Source organism: Rhineura floridana, chromosome 17 (genome assembly GCF_030035675.1).
Source record: "Rhineura floridana isolate rRhiFlo1 chromosome 17, rRhiFlo1.hap2, whole genome shotgun sequence".
In the NCBI taxonomy this organism is placed as follows: domain Eukaryota; kingdom Metazoa; phylum Chordata; class Lepidosauria; order Squamata; family Rhineuridae; genus Rhineura; species Rhineura floridana.
Window position 1 is genome coordinate 10853742 of NC_084496.1, and position 4430 is coordinate 10858171.

At 43.9% G+C, this 4430-nt stretch overlaps 1 pseudogene; it reads right to left on the minus strand.

Moving 5' to 3' along the window:
• Positions 1–206: 206 nt before the first annotated feature.
• LOC133372161 (5S ribosomal RNA) lies at positions 207–325 on the minus strand (annotated as a pseudogene).
• Between the last annotated feature and the right edge of the window lie 4105 nt (positions 326–4430).

Sequence of the window (4430 nt, forward strand, 5' to 3'; positions counted from 1 at the left end):
ATGTCTGCGATGGCAGTCAATCCAGCAAATACAATAGCTATTAACTGTTGCTGTTTTCAGTCCACCAAATTTATGTAATTGATTTGTTGTTATATGCCTTCAAATTGATTAAGACTTATGGTGACCCCATGAATCTTTTTTGGATATATTCATAGGCTTTTCATGGTAAGAGATATTCAGAGGTGGTTTACCATTGCTTTCCTCTAAGCCTACAGCGCCTGGTATTCCCAGGCAGTCTCCCATCCAAGTACTAACCAGGTCTGACCCTACTTAGCTTCCAAGATCAGACGAGATTGGGTGTGTTCAGAGTATTATGGCCGTGGCATGTAATTGATTACTGCCCCCCCCAATTTGCATTGCATTTTCTTTACAGAGAAAGGAATAGGGTGGAATAATGTAATGACGGTATGTAAGTTATGTCATTTTGCCACAGCAGACAGTGAGGCGAATAACGTAGCCTTTGACTGTAGATGAACTGTAGTGGAAAGGAAACAGCACTGCATGTGGCAGATGCAGGGTGTAATTGGAAATGCTGCCTTCTTGCATCCCTACTGGCAGCTGCATCTTTCTTTGAGATGGGTAAGGGGACGTAATTGTCCTCTGGGCAGCAGGCTAATTTAGGGAGTGTGAAGCAGACTCCATGGCACACCCAGCTCTGTTCTCCCCTACCTCATCACTGCCTCCTTACTCACCAGCATACACCAGCTGAGGCAACTGCTTCATTTTGCTCAATGGTAGGGCTGGCCCTTTGTGAAGAAGCTCCTGCCTCAGCTCAAAAGTGAGCTGTCCTTGTAGTTCAATTGCAGCACATCTTCTTTGTTAAGTGTTTTAAAAAAGAGTTGAGACAGGAATGAAGAACCTGTGCCCTTGCAGCTGGCATTGAATGCCAACTCCCATCGCCCTTCAGCCAGAATGGCCAATGGTCAGGGATGATGGGAGTTGGAGTCTAATATCATATGGGGGGCTATGGGTCCTCACATCTGAGTTAAAAGTTTAGAAAGCTGTGGCCTAATTTAACCCAATAACATGTGTTATGCATGTATCTGCAAGTCTGCCTGGATCAAAATATCCACAAGGTTTCCTGTTCTCTTTCAAAACTGCTTCCCCCTCTACATGATGATGATAAGGATTTTTATCCTGCCCTTCAACTGAAAAAGGCTCCTAGGGCCTTATTGACAGCCCTTGACACACAAGGAAGAGAGTTTGGGAGGGAGGAGGAAAAAAACAAAAGTAGGCATTCCAGAGTTCAAGGAGAGGAGAAGTGTTCCAGCAGAGTGGATGGAGAGACCGTGCAGTCCCATCCCTCTCTGTGTCCTACACCCTAGTGGGTGACATTTGAGGGAGGATCCTGATGGACCTGTTCTCTCAGTGCAGTTGTATTATTCATGATACAATGAGGGCTAGGAAATTGTTAACATTCAAACAGGAAAGATGGGATTCTCAGTTGTCTGACAGTGATCAGGGCCAATGGCTAGAATCCTAATTTGGTGCAATTGTGCTTATTGCTGCCATGTGATAAATGTTATGCTCCAGCAATTGATGGAGCTGTAACATTTATTTATTTTAAAATATTTCTATCCCGCCCTTCTACTCTATAATAGGGCACTCAGGGTGGCTTACAAGAATAAAATCAAACACGTACATAATAAAATTGTAAACAGTAAAATCACAAAAACATTAAAATACATAAAATGCAATATTTATTTCTTTTATTATTTAATTTGTATCCTGCCCTTCGTCCCAGCAGGAGCCCAGGGCGGCAAACAAAGCTCTAAAAACACTTTAAAACATATATAATATATATATAGGGAGTGGTGCTAAAGGGACTATAAAGGTAAAATTTAATGTAGAAGGCATAAAATTATAGATGCCCTAGCAGTTACTCATGTCTTCACAAACCCTTTCCCCACTAAAGTTGTAATGCAAGTTTCAGGCTATTAATAGTTATGGACAAGAAACTGAGCCAGGAGGCAGGAGCACGTTGGAAACTCAAGCATTTAAACAAAGGAGACATTCTGGTTTAAAATTTCACACCAGCAGCAAAATAATTTCTGGTGGGTAATTTTCATGCTGAAAATCAATTAACCGAAGGTCACCTTTCATTTGGTGTTTTTTAAAAATAAAACAATTAAATGATAGAAAATACGATGAGGCCAGTCTAAAGCAGCCTTAAAGTCTTTCAAGTGTGTTGAAACTTAACATGTTTTTCTTGTTTTTTTAAAAAAATAATAATGAAGAAAGGCTTCTGTGGAGGAATGCCATGGAAAAAAATTCTTTGAAGAAACCTAAATGCACTCCTGCATTTTAAGGACATCCAGTTTTTTTTCCAAAAGGGAAGAACAAAATGAAAGCAAGGCGTTTTTTAAAAGAAGAAATGAAATAAAATTTAAAAAATTAAATTTAATAGGGACCTTACAGAGCAATCCCATACATGTCTGCTCAAATCTGAGTCCCATTATTTTCAGCCTTAGGTCGTAGTCACTCCATACATTTAGAGTGGTCTTATACTGCTTTAACAATAATGGCATTTCCCCAAGAGTCCTGGGAATTATAATAATAATAATAATAAATTTTATTTGTTAGTCGCCCATCTGTCCGAAATAACGGACACTCTGGGCGACGTACAACAATATAAAATACAATAAAAGCACATACAATCAACAGTCACAATATTAACATCAATTTATCTAAGACCATCCCTTCAATAATACAGTATAAAAACCTAACCCACCCCAGAAATCCCATAGGCCTGCCTGAATAGCCAGGTCTTTAAGGCTCGGCGAAAAGCCATCAGGGAGGAGGCATGTCGGAGGTCAAATGGAAGCAAGTTCCAGAGGGTGGGGGCCATGATCGAAAAAGCCCTCTCTCTGGTCCGCACCAGCCTAGCTGTTTTCATCGGTGGGACCGATGTTTGGCGGCATATTTGGTGATACTGGAGGCGTTCCTTCAGATAAACTGGGCCGAAACCGTATAGGGTTTTAAAGGTTAGTACCAACACCTTGAATTGGGCCCGGTACACAACTGGCAACCAGTGTAGTTCCATCAACACTGGGGTGACATGGTCCCGGCGACAGCTCTGCTTTATTAAGCGTGCCGCCGCATTCTGTACCAGCTGCAGTTTCCGGACCGTCTTCAAGGGTAACCCCACGTAGAGCGCATTACAATAGTCTAATCGAGAGGAGACCAAGGCATGTATCACTCGTGGGAGCAGATGTATAGGAAGGTAGGGTCGCAGCCTCTGTACCAGATGAAGTTGGTACCAAGCTGCCCGGCTCACTGCTGAAACCTGAGCCTCCATAGACAGCTGGGAGTCCAAAATGACCCCTAGGCTGCAGACCTGGTCCTTCAGGGGTAATCTCACCCCATTAAGCACCAAGTCTAAATTTCCCAACCTTCTCTTATCCCCCACTAGCAACACCTCGGTCTTGTCGGGATTCAGCTTCAGCCTGTTCTCTCCCATCCATCCACTTACGGACTCCACGCAATTGGACAAGGTATCCACAGCCAACTCTGGTGAAGATTTAAATGAGAGATAGAGCTGCGTGTCATCCGCATATTGGTGACACTGCAGCCCAAAACTCCTGATGATGGCTCCCAGCGGTTTCATATAAATGTTGAATAGCATGGGGGAGAGGATAGAACCCTGTGACACACCACAGTTGAGTGGCCAAGGGTCTGAAACCTCATCCCCCAACGCTACCCATTGGTATCTGCTGGAGAGATAGGAACGGAACCACCGTAGAGCAGTGCCTCCTATTCCCAATCCCTCCAGGCGATTTAAAAGGATACCGTGGTCAACGGTATCGAAAGCCGCTGAGAGATTCAGGAGGACGAGGAATGTGTGTTCTCCCCTATCCAACGCCCTCCTCATATCATCCACCAGAGCGACCAAGGCTGTTTCAGTTCCATGTCCAGTCCTGAAGCCCGATTGGTAAGGATCTAAATAATCTGCTTCCTCCAAGTGTGTCTGTAACTGTTCAGCCACCACTCGCTGGTTTGTTAAGAGTGCTGAAAGTTGTTAGGAGACCCCTCACAGAGCTACACTTCCCAGCGTTCTTAACAAACCATACTTGATCCCTAGGCCTGAGGTTTCCTATGTCTGGTTCTATGAGGTGGTGGAAGTTAGGCTAGCTAAAATTGCATTAGCCTTTTTTGCAGCTGCATCACACTACAGATCCTTTTCACATATGGTGTGCACGGATATCTTCCCTTGTTTTACCCTCACAACAACCGTGTGAAGCAGGTAGGCTTAGAGAGGAACTAGCCCAAAGTCGCTCAGCACAAAATGTTTTAAGTCCAAGGTTCAGTCACTAACATGGGAAAAGGGCCATAGCCCAGTGACAGAGCATTTAATCCCTGGCATCTCCAGGTAACGCTGGGGACAGATTCCTGCCTGAAACCCCAGAGAGCTGCTGCAAGTCAGTGCAGAT